Raw genomic sequence first — 17,796 nt, forward strand, 5'->3', positions numbered from 1 at the left:
TTTTCCAAGCATATCAAGTACATGCTAATCACAAACATTTTTCTCTATGCAACAGTATAATGGTATTCCTCAAAATGCTCTTTGTGTTGGCTTCATAATGCACAGCTGAAGGATGCACTACTGGGACTAATGTAACAGGCTTTGCTACTACCTTTAGATTTTGTTCCTTTCAAATTCTCTTAACTAGGATAGTAACCTTTCTTGAAATAAAAGGCAAAATATATTACTAATGCTTGAAAAACCCTCTAAGACTCAGTTGTAAAAAAAAATAAAAGGAATCTAGTTTCACTAAAGATAAGGTTGATGCCCTGTTGAAGATACAGATAATGCAGATGTAACACCTGGAGCTTGCAGTTGGGGAATATACCAAGAACTACGATGCTGTTTTCTCCAGAACCAGCTGCTTCTAGCAACAGCTGTGACTTCTACTCATCAAGGTACCAGCCCAGCTCTGCCCAACTGGTAGCTGTCACTGCAGTACCAGAAAATGATGTAGATTAGATAGCTCAGATAGCGGTTGTGGTATCATTAAGAACTTTACAAAATTCTGCTGACCTTAGAAGTGGACAGACTGGAGAGGGTCCAAAGGAGGGCCAGGAAGATGGTTAAGCCACTATCTGAACCTGTCCTGTGAGGGAAGGATTTTGGCCTTTTCTCCATGGAAAAGAGAAGGCTCAGTGGGACCTCATCATGGTATTCCAGTACTTAAAGAGTGGCTACAAAGAAGAGGAAGTGTCTCTCCAAAAGACCCACATGGAAAAGACAAGAGGCAATGAGTACAGATTGCCTATTTCAGCCACAGAGGATTTCTTTGCATACACAGATCTGTGCTTGAAAGATGTGGAGACTTTCATTGTATAAGAATACAAAGTAAACCAAGAGTTGAAAACCATCAAAGACCAACAAGCAAGACTGCGGGACTGTTAGTTCCCAATGATGCTCCATATCAAATACAATTATGGTTTGAGAGAACACTTCCAGACCCTTTGGGATGTAGTTGTGCGTGTCAGCCCAGACACCACGCTCCTCTGACAGGGGCTGCCGCAGTCTGAGTGCAGGACATTCGGAGATTTATCCTCCAGGAGCACCATTTACTCTTACTCTTTAGGATTGTCTTGTGCTCTACTAATGTGCTTCGTTTAATACCAGCAGCAGGGTTATCTGGTTAATGTGCCTGTGATGCTACTGTTTGCAGCTGACGTGGCAGAGGGAATAATCTCAGTATTACAATCAGGTTGGAGTGTTTTTAGAAAATTTTCACTTGAATATGCATTGAAATCCTGCCTTTTTGACAGCTGTTCAGGTGAATAGTGTATCAGACAAAAAGAACAGTGGAAAGTGTATCAGGAGGTACAGGCTATTTAGGTGCCTGAATAATATGAGGATTTTTTTCAATATACTTAGAAATTTTCAAAGTCTTCACCTTCCTTTGAATTAACCATCAGTTTCTCCTAAGATTTGCAGGAGATGTTGGTTTGATGATGGGTTAGTGTCTTATTCATGTGTGAATGATCTGGAGAGAGAAGAGAGAGGAATTGTGATATGGTTGGGAGGAGCAGAAAAATGGGTTGCTGAATCATGAGAAGAAAGACTTGGGACAAGGCCAAGAATTACCAGCTAGGATCTTCAGGAGAGCTCATTTTCCCTACAGAAATGCAAACATGTATGGTTCGTCCCATTTCCTCACGTTCTGTTGCTGGTTACCAGAGAGAGATCAGCACCTCCCCCTCAGCTGCCCCCCTTGAGGAAGTTGTAGACTGCCATGAGGTCACCCCTCAACCTTCTCTTCTCCAAGCTGAACAAACCAAGTGACCTCAGCCGCTCCTTGTAAGTCTTGCCTTTGAGGCCTTTCACCATCCTGGTGACCCTTGTCTGGACACATTCTAATAGTTTGATATATATTGAGGTGCCCAAAACTGCACACTGTACCTGAGGTGGAGCTGCACCAGTGCAGTGTGGAGTGAGACCATCACCTCCCTTGGCTGGCTGGCTTGCTATGCTGTACTTGATGGACACAGGACACGGTTGGCCCCTTTGACTGCCAGGACACACTGTTGACTCATATTCAAGTTGCCATCAAACCTCCAAATCTCTTTCCTTGGTCTTAGGGCTCTGGGAGTCAAGGAGAGCTCACATGGCTACAAGCATGGAGAAGGAGAAGACACCATGTGGAGACCTGGTATTTGTTTTAGAAACAACCCTAGAATGCTCCACCTTCTTGTTAGTGTACAGGAGAGACACGGGTGGCATTTCTTGCTTTTTTCAGCTTGCAGTGCTAGCAGTAGTACATCTTCAGGTACTCATGCCATGTACTAAAGTGTGGCAAGTCACTTGCCCATATGGCTTGGAAGGCCGATGTGTGTTTGGCAGATTAAACCCCAGCACAATCAGAAGAGGAGCTTTGCATTCCAGGCTGGAGAGCCTGGCAATCATCTCGCATTGTCTAGACTTTCCCCTCTCTGTCATTTTTACATATTTTGCAGCTATTGCGTTCATTTCCTCTGGCTTCCATTCTGCCAAGATCCATCTGCAACTTAGAATCATCTACGATAGTTTTTCATACTCATGGTATTAGTCACTGTGAGCATATTTGGGGCGAGCACTTCTGATGCTCCTATTCATTTCCATTATAGCAAATCAGTCCCATTCTGGGAGGGTGATGGAAACTTTTTTTTTAAATTTATCTATGCAGATTTCATAAATGAAATAAAACAATCATGAAGCTCATATTTTAAAATAGTGATTAATCTCAGTTTTCTTAGAAGATATATTATCAGACAGATATGATAGAGAAAACTCATTACTTTGGCTGTAATTATTAATTAAAGGACTACGTTACAACCACAAATGAAGACAAACTTATTACAGAATAGTTTTCATTAGAAACTAGTGAAAGTGCAGTTCTTGATCTAGCTGGAATTAAGGTTTAATATTCCCCTTTTCAGTTTGTTGATGTTGATGGGATTTTAAATGACTTTTGACAAGTTTGGATAATATTGCATATATTAGCAAGCTGTCCATCAGCAGGCAAAGGAGAATACTTAGGGACTGGTGAAACCTCCTAACACAAGGAATGGCTGGACGCTTGGCTTTAAGCAAAACCTCCTTGTACTTAGTGAAAGGTAACATTCCCTTAACTGCAATTACTGATTGAGCTGTACTTTCCTTTTGCCCTGGGCTGAAGCTAAAAACCTTGCTCTCAGTCACTGCTTTTGAAAGTAGGGAGCAAGGAAAATTTGTCTTTATGATTTTATTGCCTTAGGGTGTGGGCACCAGGTTATCTAGGAGATAAAAGTTTTGGTATAGGCAGGAGCTCAGTGGTTATTCGTGTTCAGGGACCAATAAGCCACCATGCAGGAGGGTACGAGCTCACAGCTGAACTGCGTGCACCTCTCTCCCCAGATTTTTCATGTGTGGAGCCCTTTCCTTGAACTGGAATTCTGGAGTTGATCTGGTTTTGCTCATGCAATGGATAAACCTGTTGCTGTCTGAGCAGGTAATTCGATTTCTTCTTTCAGCTGTCATGAGTTTCCATTCTGGTGTGAGAGCTGGGCAGCTGCTGTGGGTCACTGGAACTGGGTGCCGGCCTGAGCGCTCGGCACATCCCCGTACAGCCACTGTGTGTCTGCGGGGCTTCGTGCTGCTCTTCTCTGCATCCTTGGTGCTGCCTCAAAGTGTTACATACTGACACCCATGCACCTGCTCTGTCCCACACCCATGAATGCAATACATTTCTGCACATAGCGTTTTTCCTCCTCAATTTTAAAATTGTTTTCTGTCGTTTGACGGAAATATGTGTGTATGTGTATTGCAAACTTGTACTGACCCCCCAGCCTGACTGGCAGGGCAGCAGAGCAACTGCCCGGGAACAACCCCGTAAGGAGACCGGACCCTAAAAGCTTCGACTAGAGGATGATTAAGCGATGGGTGGCAGATGAGCTCTTACCTGCAGATCCCAGCCACAGTTTGCGCAGCAGGGCTGTTCTTCACCCTCCACTGCAGAGCCATGGCTCTACCCCAGCTCAGCCCAGTGCCCCCCAGCCCTGAGCCCAGCCCAGCCCAGTGCTCTCCATCCTGGAGGGTGCTGAGCTGCTCTGCTCCATCCTACCTGCAGATGGGGACTGAAAACTGCATTTTGAAGGCACAGCTAGCAGAGGGCTGAAGGCAATTACTCATCCCCTGCATCCAGGCTCTGCCTCCTCCCGACACCAGCGTTCTTGGAAGAGGGGAGCATGGTTTTTAAAGAGCAGCAGCTCTGCCTTCCCCTTTAGCTGGCAATCCAGGTCCTCTGCTGAAAAACAGACTCTGAGGGACCAGCAGTAGATATAATTTATCAGTGCAGATTGCTGTGCGAAATTAGCTCAAACGTGTGTAACCATATACAAATACACATACATACACATTTGTGCATTTAGTATGCTCTGTTTAATATATCAAATAGAAAATGCTAGATAAATAAAACCATACCAAAGCGTCTTTCTTGTTACCTGTGCTGGTGCTGCAGGGAAAGGCAGCTTGGCAAGGCTGCTTTCGGTTTCCTGTGAATGGGTTATGTGGACTGCAGATGATCCAGCTTGCATTTGTTGTACTCGTAATCAGAGATGGTTGCTGAGGTGTAGCACCATGTGGCTGTGGTTATGTGATATGCCCAGGCCAGCTCAGCTTTGGAGACAACATGGAAATGCCCAACCAAGCCACCTTGGTGGCTGTACCTGGAGGTGTCTGGGTGTCACCATGGGAGGCCAGAGCGGTGCTGCAGTGCCCAGTGCCCTGGAGCGAGTGTTTAACTTTGGATGCAGCAAAAACAGCTGTTTTTGTCCCAGAATGTGTTCAAATCTTCCACAATATGTGAGAATTACTCGTTAGTTTGGAGAGAGCTGAAGCAGGGGACTGGGCACCAGGTCTCTGGCTTTTATATTCCTCATAAACATTTGAAGTGCTCAAGTAGCCCGGTGCTCAGCTGGGGGTGCTTCTCCCTGCACTGTAATAAACCAGGTATAACAGCTGATTTATCTTCCAGGTGCCACAGGAAATTCTGTCCACCCCAAAATCAGAGGTTTATATTTGATTTCAGTGGAGCCAAGCTTTCATTTTTATTTCATAGGGAGTTTGCTCTGATTTATATGATTAAGAGCCTTATAAAACTTATTATTCTTGTTAGGATATGGTTTTACTTCTTAGAAGCTTCCTACGTGTGGAGGGACAGGCATACCCAGAAATTATGTCTCTAAGATGAGGGTGTTTTTGTGACTGTAAGCAGTAATATCAATAAACAGGGAGAAAACTGTGATAGCCTTGTGCTACTTTGCACCTCACTAGGAAAAGCCTAGAGATTAAATGCGTGAATGAGAACATGCTATGAAAAACATGAACACCTCAAATTTAGCAGTCGAGTACAACTTCCATGTGGGGATGTAGGTGTCTGAAGCAGGTAATGCCACTCTGAATTTTCTTCTCTGCCTCCAATTGGCCCTTATGTCTTCCTCCTCCCAGATTTTCAGATTGAAGCCTTATAAACTCTACTTGTTTACATTTGCAGATATTTGGTACATAGATAGTTTTTTACAAAAATCAGATTAGTGGAAGTCTCTTTTGTATTCATGTTAAAGACCTCAGAATAAATGATGTTGGACCTTGGCCTCGGCCACAAATCATCCCACACAGTTGTGCTTGTGAACATCCATCTTGTGACTCACCCCAACGTCTCTTCCTTTCCATCTTGTCTTCTTAGTGTCTCTGAGTTCCCACCTGCATCGTCCATGATGGGCTTTACATGCTTTACAATGTCTTCTGAAAATATTGAAACCTTTTCAATCACTTTGTTAGGTTTTACAGGTTCCTGAAAGACTGACTTTCCAAAGCATTTTTTGTTCAACAGCCCAAACTTTAGGTCCCAGCTGTCTCTCCAACTTGTAGTCTCACTCTGACAGCAGTTACAGCCTTTGGTGTACAAATTTCTATTATGCTACTTGATTAAAGGTATTCAGAACTCCAGGTGAGAGCAGGCAGAGATTTACATTTGAAGTGATTTATTAACCTACTATAATTTAAGGTCATGTTAGTTTCAGAATATTGTTAGTCTTTAATTTCTGTCTCTCTTTGTATGTCCACTAATAGGCAACCAATGTTAGTTTAATTCAAAGGAGTTTTGCTTCCTTGGAGGAAATATTAGAAGGAAATAAAAAATGTGTAGCTAGAAAAAGTGATTAGGAAAAAAAAACCCTTTGAATTTCTATTCTCAAAATCTCTATTCTACAAACACAGGTGGTTAAGAAATCACCTAGGTAAGAAATAAAAAATTACCTCTGGTGTGTCCTAGCTCATACAGTACCCTTTATGCCACCTAGTCAGTAGCAATGGAGTGTCAAACCGAGCTGTGAATGGTACAAACGTATTGTAACCATGGGCTTCGCTTCTTATGATAAGAAAAATTCTGGGTGGGTTAATTCTAGAACAGATAAGCACAGCTCAGCTACAGTGCTCATGGGACCCCACCTGGAGTACTGCATCCAGTTCTGGGGTCCCCAATATAAGAAGGACATCGAGCTGTTGGAGTGGGTCCAGAGGAGGGCTACGAAGATGATCAGAGGCTCCCCTATGACTGAGAGAGTTGGGGCTGTTCAGCCTGGAGAGGAGAAGGCTCTGGGGGGAGTTTATAGCAGCCTTCCAGTTCCTGAAGGGGTCCTACAGGAAAGCTGGGGAGGGGCTTTTTATAAGGGCAGGTAGTGACAGAATGAGGGGAAATGGTTTTAAACTGGAAGAGGGGAGATTAAGACTGGATATTAGGAAGACATTCTTTACTGTGAGGGTGGTGAGACACTGGCACAGGTTGCCCAGGAAAGTTGTGAATGCCCCCTCCCTGGAAGTGTTCAAGGCCAGGTTGGATGGGGCTTTGGGCAACCTGGTCTGGTGGGAAGTGTCCCTGCCCATGGGAGGGGTTGGACTGGATGAGCTTTGAGATCCCTCCCAACCCAAACCATTCTGTGGTTCTGTGAATCATGTAATGACCGTAATATCCTGCTCTTCTACTGATGCCCCTGTACGACGTGGGGAGGTGTAGCAGTTTTAGTCTCTTTGTCTCTTAACCATCTACTAACTGAGGAGTTCTCTGAATGTCTTAGTATTCAGGTTCAGATGTGGTACAGCCGGTGCTTGCTCAGCGCTCTCACTTCATTGTTTTCATATGGGCCACCTTATATTGCCTTGAGAATAGAATAATCATTTGGTATACATAAGTACAACTACACTAACATAATAAAAATAATGTCAAATGCACAATTTGGGTATCATGATAGAAAGCCAAAGTGATTCCCCCTATAAGAAAGCTTCAGGACTGAACGTACCTTCACAGACCTTACCAGCAACACGCTGATGATCAGGAGTGCTTGTGAGGCTGTGCTGTGTCTGGTTGTGTTTGTGTGAGTGTGTGTGCAGGCTTGTACAGATTCTCTTTGCTGCGCCTTGTTTGGGCAGGAGAGCTCTGCTTCATTTTCTGTTCCTTGCTGATCACGCCACATGTGCAATAAGGTAGAAAAAAAAACAGCTTCTGTGTCACCAAAGTTGGAAGAGAGTACCCAGGTACTGATTTCCTCCATGTTCTGTAAGGACCTGCTCCAGTTTCTCTGAGAGATCTGAGCTCTCCTCTATTCTTTTAAAACAGAAAAATCATAACGATAATTTAGCAGGGGTGGAAAGTAAACCAAACAAATAAAATCATACAGGAGGTCTGCAAAAAGGAAAGGAAAAGAAACGTGAGATAGTTACAGTTGGGGTGGTGGACTGCATACCAGGGCCAGACGTGCTGACGGGCTCCAGGCAGACCCACCCGAAGGAGCAGACCTGTGATGAATTGTAAAGGAATTGTGCTCTGAGGGAAACCATGTGCATGGTCTGTTAGAAACGCATTTTTCTCTAATAGCTGTACACCAAACCCTGAACTGGTGTTTCTAGACCCCTGAATGCACGTCACGGCGAAGAGCAGTGTCATCTCATTGGGAAGAGGACATGTGAACTTCAGAAAGAGAGACTTTAAGTTACCGACATGACACCTTTGCAAACACATTAGTAATTACCTGCTAGTTAGATGCACTGAGAAATGTTTGTTGTTATGAGCCCATGGCATCCACAGTTATTCGCTTTTGTGTCAGTTTCTGAACACTGCATATGTGTTCTGCTTCAGAGGACCCAGGGGCAGTCAGTGGCCGTGCAGACAGTGCAGGGAGGGCAATAGCAGATGCGGGAAATTTTGGTTTCACCAGGACCCGATTGCCTTCTCAGTGCTGGTGGTGATCCCCTTGGGTGTCCCACATCATCAGAATATTAGCTCAGCTGCCTCATCCCTGCTCATGGGGCTGAGTTCCTGCCTTAGCAACTGGGGGTGTCTGAGAGGAGATGTTGCACACAGATAACAGCTCTGAACCCTTAGGGTTTCCCTGCTTATCTCCTTCGTGCAGTCTGATCCTACAGGTACACTCAGGACCTGTCTGAAATTGAAGACATCTGGAAAAATTTTAGTGGGGATTTATCTATCTTGACTATAGGGATCGAGACATCAGATGTCACTTGGGGCTAGTAACCCTGCATACTCTTCAGTGGAAAGAATTAGCTGCTCTTGCTGGTCAATTAATTTAATCCTAAAGTTGTTGGACAAATCACTTTCTAAAAGTGCCTGTTTGTTTCATTTGTAAGAAGTGTAGGATGAATAACAGTAATGTAGATATTTAAACTTGGATGAGATGAATCCTGCTCTGCATTCGTATTCCGTTAGTTTCTGGAGCAGCGACTGAACCTGGGACACCAACATTCATCTTCCTCACCATTGGGCTACTGAGCATTCTCAGTCTCCCTTGCTCTATATTGTATAAATGTTTACAGAGAGTGAGAACTCGCCTTGAATCCATTATGTCTCGCTGTTGCATTTGAGCACTGCAACACCACCACGTCATGGAGGAAAGCTGGAGCAGAAAGAACATGCATACACACATAGCTCTTAAAATCTCGATTTCATTCAGCCAGTGACATAATTAAAGATAAACTTACAGACATGATTGTGGAGCCACTGTGGCAGAATTTGGCAAATGGGAAATCCAGTGTCAGAGCTCTTGCTCTGCCTGAGATGATGGAGGAACTGCTACAGATATGCAACAACGTTGATGGCCTGCAGAGTCCTTAACCAAGGGAGATAGTGCTAGAGCAATTCTTGTCCTTCTTCTTCCTTTGATCCTGGTCTTGAAGGGTCCATGACCATTCTTTGCTACTTTGTCTGCACTGTCACCCTATGCAGGAAATTTCATATTATGTTTTCTGCAGTGCCCTAAAAACAAGTTCCTCCTGGCTTTTGAGGTCACATACTTTTTGGGCACACTAATCAGTAATTAGTGTTTGTGACCTTGGGACTCCCCATGTCATCCTGTTCCTGTAATGCATATTTTGAGGAGTTCCTTTGCTGCCATCCTACATTTGTGCTTTCAGAGCTCCTTGCTATACAGTATAGACTTATCCATTGATCACCAATTCCCAGTATTGATTAAGGCTACTGTGACCAACTATAGAAGTTACCTGTCATGCCGGAAGAAAGAGGAAAACTCAAAAAAGTCTATTTCAGAGTGGAAAACTAATTAAAAAAACATCACATAATGAACACACAGAGAAGGAATTACAGAACTTCTTGGCTGAAAAGTCTTGTGAAGCTGACCCTAGTTGGTGCTAGGTTGACCAGATACCAGACAGATACCAGCCTGGGGAAGATATTTCTTCTCTGCCAAAGACTCAAAGTTCAAGTGGGGTTTTTTTTGTAGCTTGTTTTTCTAATCCTATTTCTATAGACTTATGTAGTTGTAGCTTTCTTTACTGTTTATGGATTATATCCACTCAGTTATTTAATCTGTAGGTCAGTCTACGTGACTGTGTGCTGCGATCTGAGCTCTTATGACTTGGTAGTTTCTTCTATGTCAGTTTTGTTCAGTGTTTTCTTGCCTTGAATCCATTAGACATTATAAAATATCTCGTAGTTCCCTAAGGTTAAAAATTACAAGGTAATTACAACAGTTTCTTAAAATGGTACAGTATTTGCTAATTACAAGAATTCTATGACTATATCTATCATTTATGACTGAAAGGACAGAATTTTTTCCTCTTAAAGCATTACATTTTTTTATTATGCTAGTGAATAATTTTTCCACTGAAACACCTTAGCAGAAAATATGATGTTTGTATTTTCCACTAATGTTTACTGCTGAAGCTCAGAAGATCAGCACTGGGTTATGGAGTCTGTTTTGTCTTGCCTATAAATACCTCTGTACACAGAGCAGAAGAGCTTTGGCAGCACGATGCCAGCATAGCTGTCGTATTCTGCGTGCCAGTGGCACAGTCCCAGGCAGCCCAGCATCGTGCCTGCTGTGGGCTGGAGTGATCACGAAGATCACACATCCGAGTTGTCCTTTCCCAGTGGCAAGCTCCCACCATTTCTGTATCCTATACAAGCCTGCCATGGATGGGCTTTTTGACATACAAAGGTTCACTCTAACCAGAAGAAAAGGGAGTAAGAGATGCCATTAAAATGAGTGGGTCAATTCATACTTCATCTTTCAGGTGCTACAACTGTCTTTTTACTTCTTTGTCTATTACTTCAACACAATTTGTTATAAAAAAGTTGTGATAGTGCCTTATTGCCTCAGGCTATGCTGGCTGAGGTTTCTGTAGCTGGTACCTTGATGTGAGAGTAATTGCTTGGACTTCAGCAGCTTCATAAGAAATGGGGATTGGTGGCTCCTGCAAACAGAGACCTAAGTGGTGTCTGACCAAGAGTGGAGAGCTCTGGTGGCATTGAGGCCCAACACGCTTGGTACCTTATCACATCCAGCCCCACTGCTGGGGTACTTGCTGGCATTTTGCTGTAGTTAATGGAGCTCAGGGGTGTCAATGCTTGTAAGAAGGGCTGAAATACAAATTATTTCTATGTAATTTGTAAACCACTTTAACAATTAGTCTTAAAAGCACTAGCTATCAAACCTTCTGATTTTATTTCAAAGCCATTTAGTCTAGGAAGGGCCTGCTAATCAAAGAACATAAATGACCTCTAACACTGTAAAGCAGAGACCTACTTGTTAATCTCAGGGGGCCCAAGTTATGGAGGGAATAAATTCAGGCTGCATTTGCATTTGTATGCCAGCATGAAAATACCTGCACTATGAAGAGAACAGGATGAGAGACAGAGAGGGGAACTGGGCAGAGGCTGCTTGAGGAACTTGCCGACAGGGAGTGAGGCTACCGATCCTCCAGAGATGCTTTATGAGCAGAGCCTGTGGCTGGGCTCTTTTTGTTACACATTAAAACTATCTTGTATTTTGAGATGTGAAGTCAGAGCAGGAGCACTAACGAAGCTGCTCTCTCTCGGAAATCAATATGGCAAGTGAACCAGCAGGCAGGTTAAGGGGACTATATGCCCCAAAACAGGATCATGGGATAAACTGTTGTGGTTAAGGAAAAAGCCTTTGCTCCTTGGCACAAGACTTGTTTGGGGTCTAGTGTTGCCGGGTGCTGGTTGTTGGCAGGTTTCACAAAGTAGGACTTAGCATCATGTGCCCAGAGATGCTGAGCTGTTTGTGCGGCCCCATGGCCCAGGGCTCTGACCCTCACTCAGCTGGATGCCATGCGGGATGGTTCTCCATGCTCCTGGCTGCAGGGAGATGCTGTGGTGCTGGTGTGTCAGTTGGAGGGGAAGGAGCTTCCAAAAAGCTTTGTGATCTGCTGCAGACACCATGGCACGGTGGCACTTGGGCTTGTCTCTACCAGCAACCACCCCGAAAAGCCATGTAATACCAAGGATATGGGAGTCATTCAGAAGGAGGCACATTCTTGCATTCATCTTCCCTGGGTTGAGATAAAGGTGTAATCAATCGGTATTGTTTGTGATGTTGGAGGTTTGAGAGGTACTCTGAAATATTCTGTACTAACACATTACAGTGCTTTGTATTGCCTGCTGGGCTTATTTTAAAAAAACTTCTAGAGTGAGTGAAGTGCTAATTGGAATAGGTGTTTTGTACATGGTGAGCTTTGTGGACTATACAGGGGAAGGGCTGATTTTCTTCCTCAATTAAATAGCTACCTAAATGTAGCACCGTACTTGCTGAATTAGAGACAGGGTGAACAATCTTCTGGATTATGGATGGCAATTCTAACTAAATACTTTAGTTAAAGCTCTTGGCATGGTTTTTAATCACTTTATGGAAGTACAAACACCAAAATTCATTGATTTCATACACATGTATGAATAGAAACTTCAGAGCCATGGGCAGCCCTGCTGCCTGGTGATAGTAGGGGAGGTGGTTTTGGATGGTTTTGGCCTGGTTTGGTTGCCTGTTGTTTTTCACTACTTTTGAGCAAAGGGCAACCCAGGAAGAAAAAACCTATACTTCTTGGTAATCTTAGACAAGCAGTGTAAAAATTCAAGTGGCTTCAGTGACAACAATGGCCCCAATTTACAAGGAGGGAAGGGGTAGAAGGACATCCCTGGTGCGTCTCACTCCTGCTGGGTCTCCTGCTGTAGCTGGGGCTCTGCAGTTGCTCAGCTCATTTCTTCCAACCTGCAGCTGCACTAGGGCTCTCACAGTACGTCAGGATTTGGCTTTCATGTTTGAGTTTCTCTTCCCACTGCTTCCACATCTACAGCATCTTTGGGTTGCACAGCAACAGGGATGTCCCTTAGTGGTACACAGTAGTCCTGGGGCACAGAGGTGAAGAGAAGCATCACAGGAGTTGAATTCTCTACCTTCCTGCATTGCAGGGAAGTAATTGCTGCTGTGGGGTAGTCACTGCAGTGCCAGCATGATGCTGGGACCACTCGACACAGCTGGAGTTCCCCTCTGGAACTTAGTCAGTGTTGGAGGAGCCCATCACCACCCTGGAGTTGCCCCTGGAAGGCAGAGAACAGTGTGCTCTCCCCTCCTCTGACACCATCCCTCCCCTTGTGTTTAACCAGATCTTTTGCTTTAATAAATTACATTTTTTTCATAAGCCTCATCACTGAATATAATTTCTTGCTGTCCTCAAAACTTGCAGTGGTTTGTTGCAGCATTTGTTATGTTTGATAGGTCATCTTTTTTTCATTTTTAAGCTTGAAGAAGATGAAAATAGAGCAGGTCAGCAAGCGGCCACATCACAGAAAGCCCTGCCACTCCTCTTTCGCTTTGCACTTTTTTGCTTATTTTTTCAGTTTAAATACCTCCTACCTTTCATACACTTACAGCAGCTCATCTGTGGAAGAACAATAGCTGTCTGTATCAGTCTGCATCCTTATGAGTTTGGTTTTTTTTTGGAGAGGGACGGCCATCCATCTCAGACACGGATATTTAGGAAGTTACTGAGTGGGAATGGAAGGTGGTGCTCCAAGCCCCTATGTGTGCGAGTGGGAGTGAGTATTTGTGCACTGGTGTTCCCTCAACTGTTTAAAAGATATTTATTTGTGTCTTGTAAGTAAAACTCTCCTTATCGATTAATTGAACTAGCAGAGTAACTTATTGCCATGGAGGCACTAAAGGCAGGAAAGGACAGAACATAATTTTTAGATTGGCTATAATTCAGAGATATTGCTTATGTTACTATGTCTCGGCAATAAATTTTAAAAAAAATGCTCTAAGCTTAGGTTCCAGCTATGGAGAAAAATGTGCAACCATGCCATTGCTGTTAGAAATACCAAGAAAAATATCTGGGGATTGTGAAGACCGGACTGTGCATGCCTGCCCTGGCTGCAGGATGGTGATGGTCTATGCAGGGTCTACAGGTACTTATTTAGGCAGTGGGAAGAGGCTGTTACTCCAAGGGAGAGGCCAGTCCTGGGTGCTGAGCAGAGGACCTGCAGTTTGGCCAGCGAGGTGTTTGTGGCACAGGTAATGTCTGAGTCCTTGCCCCTCCCAAAGCAAGGATGTTTCTGTCCAGATGATGCACTGGGCTTTTCTTTGGGATTAATGGCTGGCTCAAAAGGCTCAATGTTTTGATGACAGCTGTGAAGGTTAAGGTGATGTTTGGCTCTGACGTGACAGATGCAGAAATAGCCTTGGGAGTCCTTGAATCCAACAGACATGGGGGTGGGAGCTCTGCATGAAACAGCTATGGAAAGTTTCCCCAAGTCCTCTACTAGTCAAGAGAGTAGGCAACCTGCCTTGCCTGTGCGACCTTTTTAGCTACAATTATGGAAAATATTCTAGGTGTCAAGGGGACAAAAAAGAGAAAGGACTCTTTTGAAGACTCACAGAAGTGAACCGTGAAGTACCTCCCTAATGAAATCAGTCATCCCTGGGCAAGTCCAAAGCCGTTTCTAACTTTGAGCTCCAAGACAGTGTTCGAAGAAACTTTTCCCCTTCACACCAAAGCTTCCCTCCAAGCAAGGAGAACCGTGGAGGACGACATCCTCATTAGCTGAGGTGTGTTCTTCTCCTTACGCCTCTGCTGTTCTGGCCTTGGTTTCGGCTGCAGCAGTGGTGTACAGAGAGTGTAATGGATAAGATGGAAATGTCCCTGCGGCTTTGTCTGTCCTTGCCTTTGTAAAACGAACCTGGAGACTTCCAGTAGAGATCATAGCATGTTGCAGCCATAAAACCTGGCCTGAATGCTTGGATCATTATCAGTACAGACCTTTAGCTGTAATAGCATTGAAGAAAAAAAACATTATTTGTACTTGCAAAGGGAGTTACTGGCTGTGTATAGAGTTAATATGGCTAATCAGTTCCTGCTGCCAATTTCTGGAGGCCAAAGCAGACGATGTGGGCTGGGCTTCAACACGTGTTGGGTATGTCTATGTGTTCATATGACACCCAGGAGTATGTTAATGACTTGGCCAGTGTTAGTAACTGGTCAGCAGTTACTCTAAGCAGAAGTGTCTAATGTGGAGCTGTTGATAGATTGAGGTAAGGTAGAGGTGCAGAGTGTAAGGTAAGAGTGCAAGGTAGAAGCTACTTCTACCTTGTAGAGTGGCAAATTATGTCAGCTGGTGAGAGACGGACAGGAGGAAACTGGAAAAAAGAGGAAGACAAAGTTCTGAGAGAATGGAAGAATCCATCCACTGAAAGACAGCAGGATTTATCAGAGCTAGGATTAAGAACAAAAAGCAGTGGAGAGCTGTGAAAGAAGGGGAGAGATTCAGGATAGGTATGGTGGTGCTGAGGGCACCTGGGATGTAGAGGAGGCTAAGCATGAGATGTTGTTTGTATTCAGTAGGGATGGTGCAAATTAGGCTGAAGCTGATCTTTGATGAAGATGAGAAATTCTTGGCAATGGTTGTTGGCTGCACATTCAGACGGAAGACGAAAAATATCAGATAAGAAATGGGGCCATGCTTGAACTTCTGCATCAATTCCTAGCAGACAGCTATCCCCAGTGGTGCTAAATTGTTGGCACTCTTATCACGGAGGACATGGAGTAGGTAGATACATGGGCTACACATGAACCTCCTGTTTAGGGTAGGGTAGTGCAGTGAAACCACTGCAGCCTGTGCTCTGTTGTACCTGAATGAAGTGCTGTCAGTCCAGCAGCTTTCTAGAACAGCAGATGGTGTCTTTGGCAAGACCTTGTGGAAGCTGTTAAATTTTCTGGCTTTATTAAACTTGTTTGAAGATCTGCTCTTCCAGGCCCTTCAGTTTGTGTGCACTTCCTAAAGCTACTGAGCAGAGAAATACTTGGAGAGAGTGCGAAACCCAGAGCCAATATTTGCCACTGATTAAAGGGCTGCACCATCACCTGCCTACGAGGTTTTACCAGAACTGCTCCCCAAATGTGCATTGCTAATCACATGCAGGTAAGCTTACTTAAACTGATGCATTGGAGTTTGGAGCAGAGAATTTGCATCAAAATAAACATCCAATTTCCCATGTTATTCATAGGTGTGAAAAAATAGATAAAAAGGGGTCATAAGAATTGCAATGCAATGCAAACACTGTACTACTATGTTTAAAAGTGAAAGGATATGTTATTAACAGAAAAAGTTAAGACGGGGCAGAGTAAAGCACTAGTGAGGCTACTTGGCTTCAGCACGCCTCCCTGTGATACCTCTGGGCCTGGATCAGACCCATACTCAGATTCCTGACTCTGAAAATGGTGGCTTTCTAAAGAGCAGTGACTATTTTTGGAGTATTAAAGATGCTTCAAATTTGTTATGTGTTTATTGTAATGAAAAATGATGTTATTAGTTCAGCTGATTGAAATTCTTTACACAGAACATTAATCTTCTGAAAAACGAGGCTCTGCAGAAACTGACTCAGACTTTATGAAGGCAAGTTATTATTTTTTAAAGAAAATTTTATTTTAAGGAAAGAGGAAATATTTTTTTTAAGAAAGTCATATTTTTGTGAAAAATATTGGTAGTTTTCCAGCCAGCACATCTTACAGTGCCTGCAGTCTGTAAACTGGTGATTTATTTTGCCTAACTGAAGGCAAGGAACATTTTTCTGTTATGTTCAATGAGGTTTGGATTAGGCCCCAGAAGAGGCTGTCTGGTTACCATTTTTTTTACATACTTATGATGTTTTCTAAGAGCTTGTTTCTATAAAGTAAACTGGAATTCAGATTATTTCCCCTTCACTCAGCTTGTCAACAAACCTTTTGGGGCTGGTTGGAGCTGCCAGGGTCTTTCTGTGTTCACATTTCGGTGCTGGGTGCCTGGCCACCCCTGGAGCTGGAAGGCCCAGGCCTCTCCACCAAGGGAGAGATTTCTCTGTGTCTGTGTGGCTTCATACACCTCAACTTGCCTATCCAGAATTTGCATGGTCACCTACATGTGTATTTATAAATTATACCCTTCTTTGGATAAAGAAATCGAAATGGAACATTCCCTTTTTTATACTGCAGTAGTCTTCTAGCCATATATGTGTAAATGATTGTTTCTCAGTGTAACACTGAAACCTGTTACTCAAAATTGACACAGACTATGTACAATTGCAAAAAAAAAAAGGATTTTTGGATATATATTTTATTTGACAGTGGTTTAGAATATCATACAGTAAACAAGATTTCTGTAAAAGTTAATTTATCCATAGTGGTGCGTTTCATAAAAATAGTTGCTCACTTACAGCCTTTCTGTGACTATTAATACATGGAATTATATTTATAGAGATAGAGCTGTACAGGGTAAATTCACAGCTAACACTACACAGAAATATTATTTGGAATGGGGTTTAGATGATGTGCTGTCTTCACAGGTTATCGATTACAGCCGCATAAAGCAATTACTGCACAAGGAGTAGCTGTGAACTGTGCAAATTAGAGTTTATGCAAGCATAATCTCAACTGTTTTTCAGATTTCATTGTTTGCTTTCTTTATACATAAAAATAAGATACTGGGACGTGCATCTACACTACAGAAGCATTGTCCAAAATCAGATTCAATAAATTAATGGCAAATTATATTGTATTCTAGTTCAGGGGCTAAAGATTTTTTTTTCCCATTAAATAAGAGTTTTATAAACAGCTACATGGACTTGTGCTTTTTTAGAAATAATAAGTGGACTTTTCTTTCTAAAAAAATTGTTTGAAAGCTGCAAAATCCTTGACTTGAGGCTTTTCAAATAATTGGACAGGAAGAACCATGCCTATAAATTTCTCAGTCCAGTGCAATGTTTGAGACATACAGTAATGTGCTAACTTCTTGGAACAAAGCCAATCTCAATCTAATTCTTCAGCAGAGCATGTGAGGAACTAAGATTACTAGAGAACAATAGTTTTTAAATACAAATTTTTGACAGTACTTGGTTTTATGATTATTTTTTAATTACCAACGCGTTATTGCCCAGGATTTTGTTTTAATTT

This window comes from Mesitornis unicolor, unplaced genomic scaffold (assembly GCF_000695765.1).
Source record: "Mesitornis unicolor isolate BGI_N332 unplaced genomic scaffold, ASM69576v1 scaffold40941, whole genome shotgun sequence".
Taxonomy (NCBI): Eukaryota; Metazoa; Chordata; class Aves; order Mesitornithiformes; family Mesitornithidae; genus Mesitornis; species Mesitornis unicolor.